The following is a 12,164-nucleotide window of genomic DNA, read 5'->3' on the forward strand; positions in this document are numbered from 1 at the left end:
TACACACATGCACAAACTGTGTGTAAAAGCTGTCGTGCAAGCAATAACAAGATTTTTGATGCAACAAATATTGGCCCTCATATTTGTTATATCAAAAACCTCCCTTACAGCAACACTGATTATCTCAGTGACTGTGTGAGATAAAAGCAGCGTAGGTGGTGTGTCATTGCCCTTTAATGCATATAAAGGTTAATGTGTATGCAAACACAGTCGCACTAACACGTACTCACGTACCAGTTTTCACTTTGGTGTGCTGTGTATCTGAATGGCCTGTGTTGCAATGAGTCATCACCTTATAAAAGTGTGTTTGTTTGTGTGAGTCAGAGAGCTTTTCCCAATCGCAGATAAACCTAAAGGCTCCACTCCCTGATCACAGGGTAAAAAGAAAGCACGGCGACGAACGAGAGAGGAAATGGTCTGAAAGAAATTGAAAGAAAGAAAAGAAAGAATCATGTGAGGCTAAAAGAAAAAATGCACTTTAGCGAAGAGTCAAAGGTACAAAAGGAGGCAAGAGTTAGTTATGACTCATTGACTGTAAAAATCAAAAGAAACAAACAAGGATACCCATGCAAAGAACCAGATGAGGAGAAAGGAGGAGTATGGGGGGAGAAAGAGGGACAGTTGAGAGAGGTCAGTCACAACCCCAGGTCCTTATCGTTGACTGTGACTCATTGCCCCTCAGCGTCACGCCACTCCCATCAAATCCAACACCCACGGCGCACGTCAACCGCCGCACAGCCTCATGGTAGCTGCTTTCGTATGCACCACCTTTCCCCTTGAGCCTTATGCCACTGATCTTACACTGCTGGTAGCCTTCTCTTTTTTCTCTGAACATCAAACTGCATTGCTAGTTTCTTCAAATACGGTTCTGCAGATGTCTTCCATAACTACCAATAAATGCAACTATTGGCACCTGGAATCCCCACAATAAAAGCAACATCAAGTAAACCAATGAATAATGCTTTTTTCCCTTGGGATTGGAAAAAACTTTCCTTTGAAATGCTGTGGCATAGTTACTGAGGATGTTCACTCCCCCTAAGTCACCACCAGAGGGTGCTGTTTAAAGCTTTTCTTACCTCTTTTATTTGGGAAACTGTGATAAGGAGACATTGTGTTCTTTTCAACCTGTAGGTAGCTGCAGTGAATGTGTATGTGTGTCACCTGTTATCAGTTAACTCTCTAGAGAAGCAGACTGATTGCATTTTGAAAGCCACAAAAGGGAGCTTTGAACCGTGAGACAAAAACATCCGGATGTGTAATTTAAGCATTTTAAAACTTGACTGAATCGTTTCACCCTCATGAGAGTGCGGTTTTATGCAAACAATAACAAATGTAAACTAAAGACTAATCCTGGGTTGATTCTACCTGTGCATACAAGTGGTTCAGTCCTTTTGAGCCATATTAAAACCAACCATACACACGTAGGCAAAATTGTTGGTACCCTTCCGTTAAAGAAAGAAAAACCCAAAATGGTCACTGAAATAACTTGAAACTGACAAAAGTAATAATAAATAAAAATTCACTGAAAATGAACTAATGAAAATCAGACATTGTTTTTGAATTGTGGTTCAACAGAATCATTTTAAAAAACAAACTAATGAAACTGGCCTGGACAAAAATGATGGTACCCTTAAGTTAACATTTTGTTGCACAACCTTTCGAGGCAATCACTGCAAACAAGTGATTTCTGTAACTCTCAATGAGACTTCTGCACCTGTCGACAGGTATTTTGGCTCACTCCTCGTGAGCAAACTGCTCCAGCTGTCTCAGGTTTGAAGGGTGCCTTCTCCAGACTGCATGTTTCAGCTCCTTCCACAGATGTTCAATAGGATTTAGATCCGGGCTCATAGAAGGCCACTTCAGAATAGTCCAATGTTTTGTTCTTAGCCATTCTTGGGTGTTTTTAGCTGTGTTTTGGGTCATTATCCTGTTTGAGGACCCATGACCTGCAACTGAGACCAAGCTTTCTGACACTGGGCAACACATTTCGCTCCAGAATGCCTTGATAGTCTTGAGATTTCATTGCACCCTGCACAGATTCAAGACACCCTGTGCCAGATGCAGCAAAGCAGCCCCATAACATAACCGAGCCTCCTCCATGTTTCACATTAGGTACAGTGTTCTTTTCTTTGTATGCTTCATTTTTGCGTCTGTGAACATAGAGCTGATGTGACTTGCCAAAAAGCTCCAGTTTTGTCTCATCTGTCCAAAGGACATTCCCCCAGAAGCTTTGTGGCTTGTCAATATGCATTTTGGCAAATTCCAGTCTCGCTTCTTTATGATTTGCGTCCTCCTCGGTTGTCTTCCATTAAGTCTACTTTGGCTCAAACAGCGACGGATGGTGCGATCTGACACTGATGTACCTTGACCTTGGAGTTCACCTCTAATCTCTTTGGAAGTTGTTCTGGGCTCTTTGGTTACCATTCGTGTTATCCGTCTCTTCAATTTGTCATCAATTTTCCTCTTGCGGCCACGTCCAGGGAGGTTGGCTACAGTCCCATGGACCTTAAACTTCTGAATAATATGTGCAGCTGTAGTCACAGGAACATCAAGCTGCTTGGAGATGGTCTTATAGCCTTTACCTTTAACATGAAGGTCTATAATGTTCTTTCTGATCTCCTGAGACAACTCTCTCCTTAGCTTTCTGTGGTCCATGTTCAGTGTGGTACACACCATGATACCAAACAGCACAGTGACTACTTTTCACCCTTTAAATAGGCAGACTGACTGATTACAAGTCTGAAGACACCTGTGATGCTATTTACAGGACACACCTTAGTTTAATATGTCCCTATGGTCAAATTATTTTACATCTTTTCTAGGGGTACCATCATTTTTGTCCAGGCCAGTTTCATTAGTTTGTTTTTTAAAATGATTCTGTTGAACCATAATTCAAAAACAATGTCTGATTTTCATTAGTTCATTTTCAGTAAATTTTTATTTATTATTACTTTTGTCAGTTTCAAGTTATTTCAGTGACCATTGTGGGTTTTTCTTTCTTTAACGGAAGGGTACCAACAATTTTGCCTACGTGTGTATATCAGTGCTAGTAAGAGCCATTGTTTTGTGTCTGCTTTGCCAGTTTAGCACTGGGAAACAGGTGGGGATCCGATATTCCACCTCAGAATCTGAGAAAAGATATAAAGACATGTCTTAACGTGACATTTCAAGCACACACCTTTCCATATTTTCCTTCACCCTAAAGCAGTGAACGTGTGAGAATGTATAGGTTGGGTGATTTATAGGTCAAACCTAATGGAGTCGGTATCCGTGCTGCAGGATCCTATGATTGGCTCTCCTATAGATCCAGCTCACAAAGAGGCGAGGATTCCCCTCCTCTCCCCTTCTGACTCAACCGTCATCCCCAATGACGAGCATGCATCTGTGTGTGTGTGTGTTTGTATATGTGTGAACTCCTAAATCGTATTTGTGCAGGTGTATTTGGCCAAAGGAAATATCCTGTTTGTGTGTGTGTGTGTGTGTGAATGTAAATGTATAATGTTAATATACAGTACGTGCATGTGTGCCACAGAGTCCTACAGTACAGTTGTTTGGAATATTAAATACAGTGCCGCGCTGGCGGCTCTTATAAAATCGAGAGGCAGCATAGCCGGAGTGTGACTCACACACTGACTCACTGACAGCGCTGCCATGGCGTGTGTATGTTTCTGTGTATGTGTGTGTGTGTGTGTGTGTGTGTGAGTCTCACACTCTGCGGTTCCTCTGGCAGACTCGCAGTGTGTTGCTGGTGTTCTAAGAACTCTGAACCCGCCACAATCCCTGGATTTCACACCAGCAAACAAGGTTGCATATGCGTGTGTGTGAGCTAATGTGGGTATAACAACATATGTATTGTGCATGTGCAATGGTCAGGCAAAAAATCTGCACACTGCATTGATAGCTCCCAGCTAAATTAAATTTAACAGAAAACTACTGGGTTAGGTTTAGTAAAAAAAAAATCATATTTTGGCTTAAAATGACTACGTGAGTGAGTTTCATTAACGGTCACTCGATACACTACGTTACTTGCTCTGCGTGTCGCTCGTTTTATTAGGTCACTTGCTGCGGGAGCCTGCAGATATCATTACAGATAAATTTGTGATACGTTCCTTCCGAAAGTAATTGAGAATGCAGTTTAGTTGTATGGGAACGTAATTTTTAGGAGACAGGGCTGCTCGTCCATCGGAAGATGCACGCTTCCTTCTACGCAGTGATATGGTTGGCAAGTGTAGGCCTGCTGTAGTTCTGTAGAAAGAAAATAGTTCCAACATGAAACTACTTTCGACAAGGTATGTGGATTATCTTGAGTAACTGGGTCATGATTTATAGACGTAGACGTTGCTGTTGAGTTTTTAAAATGTATTTTTTTGGCGCTTTGAGCACCACAAGCCGCTGAGTGCCATCTAGTTCCATTATATTGGAGAGAAGGCAGACATCTCTACGGCCGATATCTCCAACACTCGGCAACTCACACCAAAACAATCTAGATTCATAAATAGCATTAAAAGGTAAGAGGAAAAATATGTATTCTTGATTTTGGGGTGTCAATTTAAGCTACATTGCATGTTTTCATGTGTAACTACAGAAGTGCTGTATGTGTACTTCCAGTCACGTGTTTGCTATTACCAAGATGGTAGACTTGGAGCTGCTCCGAAATATCTTGCCAAGGTATACAACAACCGCTCATCTCCCATCTCCCTGATTTATGCATCAACATGAAAGGTAGTGTACCTGTCGTCAGGGGCAGTAAGTCATAACAGTTATTGTACAGTATCCGTCCCGCATTCCAGGATCGCAGGCACAAACGTAAATCAAGGGACGCCGGTGCTTCCAACGAGCGTACAGTATTATAAATCTGTGTCAACGTTGATGTGCTCTGCTATAGACAGTATATCATCTGATGATGATAAAGCAGAAAGGGACTTCTTATTTACTTTCCGATGCCTGATAGTGGCGTCACTTGGATATCCCTGCTCAGCATAAATCACTGTTTGCAAAGAATAAGAGGGAAGTGAAATGTGTACGTGTGTGGGTGTGTGTTCTACAGACTGATATATCAAGTCATATATCCTTCACTAATATAAACGAACTGGAAAAAGCCAGACATGCATGTAAAAAGGGTTATATATCCAGTCTTACAGTGTGTCTGAGAGCATGTGCGTCTCTCGAAGTGTATTTCATGTATGTTTTTTTGTGTGTCTGTGTTACATGTTGGACCTGATATCCAGCTTTGGCCTCATACTTTGCCTGCCAATCTATCCCGCCCCATGGCTGTTGTTAATGATGTCGAAATCATCCGCTTTCAAAGGAATGGGAAGGAGAGAGAGCGAGAGAGAGAGAGAGAGCGCGCACGCTTGCATCGGTGTATTGCACAAGATGCTTATCAGACAGACCGGTGTTGTGATCAGCGAGGGAGGCCTTGGCTCAGGAGCTCACTGTCGCTTCAGCCTTGGCGTGTAGCGCTGTGTGTGCATGTGTGTGTGTGTGCGTGTGTCTGTGTGTGTTCCTGTGTTCGCCTTTTTATCTGTCCCGTGCCTCTCATCAGCCAGCGGCCTGATATCAGTTGTGGTCATTGCGAGCCTGTGTGTGTGTGTGTGTGTGTGTGTGTGTGTGTGTGTGTGTGTGTGTGTGTGTGTGTGTGTCAGGTTGCTGCCAGGTGAATGTTTTTACAGTTGATCAACCACTTCCTAGTATATTACTACACTCCTATCAGCAGCACTGTATCTCTGCCACAGTCCATTACAATATCAAACTATTTTTATGAACTTTAACTCTATAAACATTAACATTAACATTAATTGACTCAAATGTTATGTGAGCTATTTTACTGCTGGACAAAGAACATTAGGATTTACTCTGTTATTGCTATTCAGTATTGCTGAGAAGAGTCACTTCAGCTCTGTTTTTCCAACCTCTCTGTCCCTTTGCATTCGTCTCAAAATGTGCATTTATTTAAAGTAGTTATAGACTGCAGCCACATGGTGCTTGTTGCCCGCTCAGTAATGGATCCTCATGTGACTCAGAGGCAGAAGATGTGAAGCAGAAAGACAAACAGAGAGGCCAAACACATGGCGACTCTTCTTTGTTGGTCTTCGGTAGAGCCGGGACCGACACAAGGAAGAAATACAATGAATACAGTAGAACGACGGGACATACATATATTATTCAAATTTAAAGCATACAGTAGGTAGCCTCATTCTCATAGGCAAATATTATAATACAAGTATTTGTCTTTCGTTTCTCTACGAGCAGAAGGCAGAGGCTGCTACAGTCCTCATGTCTCAGGTAAGTCCTAATTCACAAGGAAGTGTGAAAGTGGCTGAATGTGCAGGTCATGTGGATCTGTCCGCCCTCTTGCACAACAAAGACAGCTCTCTCTCCTTCCACATTCTGAAAAATCTGAACACAGTGTTTCCCTTGAACGACGCAACTACCCCCCCCCTCCTCGTGTCCTCTCGCTCTCCTCAGGCTGAAAAATAAAGTGAAACCAAAGACAGAATGTGACATGAGAAGCTGTCAGGCTCAGCTCGGGTCAACCGCGGGGGGTCAGAGCTATGTCTGGAAGCAAGGAGTCACTGAGTGATGTGTTAAGTGTCTCTCAGGGACACTTTAGTACATGACAGCATGGAGAAACGAGGGGACAGTGTGTATTTACAATTTCTCCAAGGTTGCGAAGAGTCCATTGGACGAGCTAGTCCCCTTGAGAACATCGCATCCGCTTTCCTGAACTCCCCACGCTCTCTTACTGAATATCACACAACATGTCAAAACACAGGCAGGAAGCCTGATACAGCAGCGTAACCTGTCATTTCTATACTACACACCAACACAGGATATCATAGGAGCATCACAAAATGAAAAGCAAGAGAGGAAGACACAGAGATTCCCACAAACAGCCACACAAAAAATGTGTGTACGTACAAACAAATGCTTTCACCTTCTTTCACACACACACACACACACACACACTGCAGCAGTGGCTATAAGACAGCCTGGGAACAGCTAGTCCTCTAATGAGGTCTATCCCATGAGGATTTAGTACTGCAGAGAGGAATGCAGGCCCTCCGCTCTCATGACTGACCTGTCCTGACACACACACACACACACACACACACACACACACACACACACAGATGGAGCTACTTTACTGTCCGAGAGCTGCCCTCTTGCACACGAATGAGAATCGATAGAAGGCATCCAAGAATAGGACACTTGTAGTTTGGTAGGTACTGCATTAGAAACAAACATAACAAGCACACTGGGGAATCTGACACTAATTTGAGACAAGAGCGGGTAGAGGCAGGAAGAAGGGGGGAGACGGGCTGAGAAAACAGAATGAGACGGAGGAATAAATAAACAAGGGCGCAGAAGGGTCAGAGAGAGAAAGCAATGCAGAGAGATGGAGTTATGAGGATCTGAATCTCAGAGTTTTACTTGCTCTGAACATTTGTTCTCGGGATTGGCTCGTAGTTTGGATGTGAGAGCCAACTTCAGTGAGTTTACTAGAACAGATCTGGTGTGTGAAACAGACAGACCCCGTCGCTGGTGGCCTGTTGACGGTGCCGGCTGCCAGCTGATAGACGGACAGCACGGGCGTCCGTCTCAGTCACGACTCTCTCAGAGAACACATGAGTGGGTCCTTCACTCTATAGTGAAAGTAGAAGTTTGAGATGAATCACTTTGTAAGTGTGTTTCGAAACGTTTTTTTTTTTTAAAAGCCAGTGCACCAGCAATTGTGCAGCCAAGCTAAACCATTTGGAGTGTGTATACATCATTAGAAAGTACACAAACCCTTCTGTGTTCAACTATCAATATAAACAACGCTAAATATTAGTGCTTAGATTTAGAGATTTAAAATCATTACTCATACAAGAAACCACAATGTGCTTTTTTTGGTTGTACAGTTTCTATTATTGTCTTGTGAGATGTTTGGATTATTTTATAGAGCTCAGACTGTGCATAAAAGGATATTTGAACCATTGGTAGGACAAGACTAAAGGCCTTTGCACACAAAGTCCGTAATTGCACCATCCGATAAAAATCGTTACGCACAGAAACCTCGCACACTGAATCTAATGCGTTTTATTATTGTCTTCGTTGCGAAAATTCAGAATAGACGACCAAACTGAATTAATGACGTGGGTGCAATGGATAGCGTTAGTCCCAAACGGGGCGAATGATATTAGCAAGAAGCAATCGTTTAGCTGCCTAGAGCATCATCACTACCGTCTAATCTTTCCTACATCCTTTGTTTTGAGACTATCCCAGATTCCAAGCTGTTCTGCAATCACCTGCCACAATCTACCTTTAAATTCCACATCTCTGTATTGTTTTATTATTTCTTTATCGTAAAGTTCTTTGTGCTGGGTGACGAAGTGAATCGGTTTATCAGATGCCATTTTGGATGATGACGTTTGCACGGACGGTGGCTCTGAGTGGTCAAACAACCCTCTTTGGGCTTTTGACGAATGCGAAAAAATGCTGAAAATCGAGCCTGTTCCGAAAACTTTGACACAACATGAGATTGTATTTATATTTAAACGTGAGACAATTCTGGACGAAATTAATTGACATTCAATTTGAAGGTATTTGGTCAAATTGTTTAATAATTCTTAGGGGAACGTGAATATCTGAACCAAATGTCATGACAATCCATCCAATAGCTGTTGAGACACTTAAAACCACAAATGTTATCCTCACGGTGGCACTAGAGGGAAAGTCAGGGGACCTCCAAAGTCATTAAGATTCAACATCTTGGGACCAAGAATATCTGTACAAACTTTCATAGGAATCTATCAAATAGATGTGGAGATATTTTGCAACTAGTGACTAATACTATACTTTAGGCCTCTCTGTTCAGTACAGTGATCTGCTTATTGTTAATTATGACATGTTTCATTAATGGTAGGCTATATAGCATTGTCTGTGTGCTGACAACTACTCTAAAAATGACAGAACGCGACCTCTGTGCACCCATCCCTAGAAATAAACACTGGTCCGCTGCTAATCGTCCCTGTGTCAGCCATGCGTAACGCCATGTCACAGCCGCCGCGCATGCTGAATGCCTCGCAGGCCTTTGTTTTGGAAAATGTGGCAGAGGTTGCCATGGAGCTACTGTTTGATCTGTTGTAATTAACCGAGCCCATTGATTGCACAATGCTTCTCCCTGGCTCGTCTCCATCAGCGGGCAGCCCTGACTGGACGTCTAATCAAACACCACGTAAACCACCGTTTATGCAGTCGCCTCCCCACAATGATTTGTCCTTACATGGCCTAACGGGGAAGAAAGGAGCACAGGAAGTAGAGGGAAGGAAGGGCACTAAGGTTCATTAGAGGATTTAACAAAGCCGAGGTTTACTGTTTGACATGGGTTTTGATTCTGTGAGCTCAAGAGAACTGATAAGTGTTAACTGATTACTCAGTGTGTGTGTGTGTGTGTGTGTGTGTGTGTAGCGGGGTTACAAACCAAACTTGTGAAGCGAAATCAAGCGTTATATTTAGCAAAAATAAAATGCTTTACGAAGAACTGTTTTTGTTTGTTCACCTGCTGCTGCTTTACTATCTTTAAACAAACGTTCCCTATGCATAAAAGCCAAATGAATAAATCGTAAAGCAATGCAATTTTTGGGAACTATGTTTCTTTTGCTTTCCTGATGAGAGTTCGTTGAGGAGAACAATACCACTCATATTTGTGCGCTAAATATGAAGCTACAGCCAGCGGTCGATGAGCTTAACTTAGCATAAATACTTGAAGCAGAGGGAAACTACGGTGGCCAACAAAGGCCAACATGCTACAACGGTCCAAAACATTTCCATGAGGAGAAACGTGCTGCAGCTTCAGAAACGAAGCCAATTCATTAACACATAAGAAAATCCAAAACACATGCAACAGAAAAATACAGCAGTCAACACAACCGAAGTTCTCCAGGCCTGTAGGAGGAGCGTTAAAGGCCCAGACACACCGACCCGACATCGAAGAACTAGCGGCGATGAAGGCCGGCTGTTACGTCGCCTTTGTCTTGGCTGAGAAGTTGCATTTGAACACACCTCAAAGACGACAGCCGACGGCCGGTTAGCACGTATATTCTGCGCCTGCATGAGATGAAATAACTCCCCACACCAGCATGCGGCGGTAGTCTGTATTCGTCATTCAAAAAGGGAAACCGGAAGACCGAGGACGGCGGTTATACAAGCCGTTGTTATGATAAGTACATGAAACAAAGCGACGTTTGCCGACAATTTTCACACCACTCTCGCTCACCACTAAGCTTCATTTCAGATTCATTCTGTGTATTGGAATGATCAGATGAGATGAAGATGAAAAATGAGAAGAGCCTTCTGTTAGCGCCCTCTCAACTCGTTTGCTTGCTTTCCTCACTTCCGTTTCTCTTCTCGTGCTGTGATTCGTTAAAGCTGAACAGTCAATCAGAGGGATTTCTCTCACCGACGAGCTCCGATTCAACATGCTGAATCGTCCACAAAGCCTCTGACACAGGCAGAATAGAGCCGACAGTGCGGGACACACCGCAAAAACTAGGCCGACAGACATTCACCAACGGCCCCAAACTGTCCGACGGCCGACCGTCGGCTTGGTGTGTCAGGGCCTTAAGTGGAACATCTTGATTTTCGACCCAAGAAAGAGAAACCAGACGAGAGAGTGTTTATTTTTGAAGCAGCGTCATAAAAAGGTACATATTCTTTTTAACATTTGGCCTGAGTCTATCACAATATAAAAGACAAACAGATTTCCGTAGCTTGTAGAATAAAGCAAACAAGCATATCGCTCAAAAAGTTGGAAACACTCCTTCCATGTCGAGGGGAATTCCTTGGTATTAACCATCATATTTTTATCTTCCTGTAGTCACAGTATGTTATCATGACTCTAATTCCTCTGAAATCCAGTCACTTTATATGCGGTTTCATACTGAGGAAGTCCCACTAGGTGACCACATCCCTCTGTAAATGTGTCCTTTGTCCCTCAGTAGTCCTGTCACTGTGTCCTGATGCGTGTCATGCAGCCTGCTTTAAAGTCAATTAGCCCTGCTTCCCAACCCCAGGGGTGACAATCTGGGGCTTCACATGTCCCGTCAGGGCTGACCTTCACATGAGGGACCGAGCCAACACTCACATATGGCCAAGCCCTGGGGTGGGAAACTGCCTGCTCTGGCCAAGGACAGGGCTGTGCGCGAAGGGTGGAGGGACGAATATGAGGGTGAGCATGTAAACTCTAGAGAGCACACAGACATGGCAACTTTCTATTTTATTTTTGAAAGAAATACAGATAGTCGTTCCGAAACGATTTATGTTTTTGTTGTTGAAATTAGGAGCCAAGATTACACAATGTTGGGGAGTGTGGTGTTCTTTTTATTTATCAGATACAAGTGAATGTGTGACAACCGTTTCTCTGAACACAAAGACAGTACTATGAGCTTAATCTGAGAATTGTCTGCAAGGGATTTCCAGTGAAATTGATTTCTGCTGTTTTTGGGCTTGTTCTTTGAACCTGCTTGTAAAATGGTGCAATAACCCGACAGCTATTTATATCATAACCATGATTAAAACCATTATATGGAATTTAGACTACGTAGACATAGTAGGCCCCGTGACTGGAGCCTGGACTTTCCCAGAGCCGCTGTGAAAGCAACTTCACTTTTTTTTAATTTCTTTCTTAGTAATCCGAGGTGGATCAGGAGGAGGAGTGTATCCCCTGAAGCAACAACTTAGATCAGCTCCATGAATCTGAAAGATGGGCATTAAATATGGAACAGAGGACCACCCATCATTAAGCTACTGGACATGAGGAGGTCCACCCAAGGCAGCTAATCTGGACCACATTTTCAGGACGAATAACAAGAGCTTATCGGTCAGAGGAGATTCCTGTGATGTAAGACGCAAACACAGTTTAGATACATAACACGTCTGACGCCATAATGCATTTTCACAAGCTTTGGGGGTCAGTAAGCCGGGGCTTCTTATGAACCGGAGGTCTCCCTGTGTTACAATTCAATAAAAGCATGGGAGGTTTGTGAGACGGCTCGCTGCAGTGAAACAAGGTGTTTCTAATTCGAGGGTCTGTTAAATTGAACTGAATGGAAAAACAATCCTGTAATGCAGCAAATAGCCTCGGCTAGCTTTTCCAGGCTGTGTTTACTGCAGTTTGTGTG

General features: G+C 43.2%; 1 long non-coding RNA gene across 1 annotated transcript in view; it reads right to left on the reverse strand.

Moving 5' to 3' along the window:
* The window catches only part of LOC141754474 (uncharacterized), a 74,262-nt gene that overhangs the window by 17,902 nt on the left and 44,196 nt on the right, over window positions 1–12,164 (reverse strand). The gene's annotated exons all lie outside the window — the stretch shown is intronic.

Source organism: Sebastes fasciatus, chromosome 17 (genome assembly GCF_043250625.1).
Source record: "Sebastes fasciatus isolate fSebFas1 chromosome 17, fSebFas1.pri, whole genome shotgun sequence".
Classification (NCBI taxonomy): domain Eukaryota; kingdom Metazoa; phylum Chordata; class Actinopteri; order Perciformes; family Sebastidae; genus Sebastes; species Sebastes fasciatus.